Here is a 482-nt window from a genome sequence, read left to right on the forward strand (position 1 = left end):
TTTGGAACTTCTGTGAGTGTAATGTTTACTGTAAATGTGTATTGTTTATTTCACTTTTGTTTATTATCTACTTCACTTGCTTTGGCAATGTTAACATATGTTTCCCATGCCAATAAAACCCTTGAATTTAATGACGAGGGAGGGACCGAGACCGAGCGAGAGACCGAGAGAGAGAGAGACGTAGTGACAAATGCATGGTTTGTGCAAGGGCCTTGTGGCGCAACGGTAGCGCGTCTGACTCCAGATCAGAAGGTTGCGTGTTCAAATCACGTCGGGGTCAAACTGTTTTGACCAACAATTACTTCCACTACTAATTCTATGACATGATATATTTATGATTGAATACCGTTGAGACACTGTAGAAATGCAATTCTACTGAAACCTGAGCTCTTCAGGCTGTATGCTGTGGATAAATAACTAAAGAGTATACATAGGTTCTGCCAAACTATGTTAGTACAGTAACACAGGGATGGACTGGTACC

At 41.1% G+C, this 482-nt stretch overlaps 1 non-coding gene across 1 annotated transcript; it reads left to right on the plus strand.

Moving 5' to 3' along the window:
* The first annotated feature begins 208 nt into the window (after nucleotides 1–208).
* trnaw-cca (transfer RNA tryptophan (anticodon CCA)) lies at nucleotides 209–280 on the plus strand. Its single transcript has one exon. It is a non-coding gene; the product is annotated as a tRNA-Trp (tRNA).
* Nucleotides 281–482: the final 202 nt, after the last annotated feature.

This window comes from Salvelinus sp. IW2-2015, linkage group LG3 (assembly GCF_002910315.2).
Source record: "Salvelinus sp. IW2-2015 linkage group LG3, ASM291031v2, whole genome shotgun sequence".
Lineage (NCBI taxonomy): Eukaryota > Metazoa > Chordata > Actinopteri > Salmoniformes > Salmonidae > Salvelinus > Salvelinus sp. IW2-2015.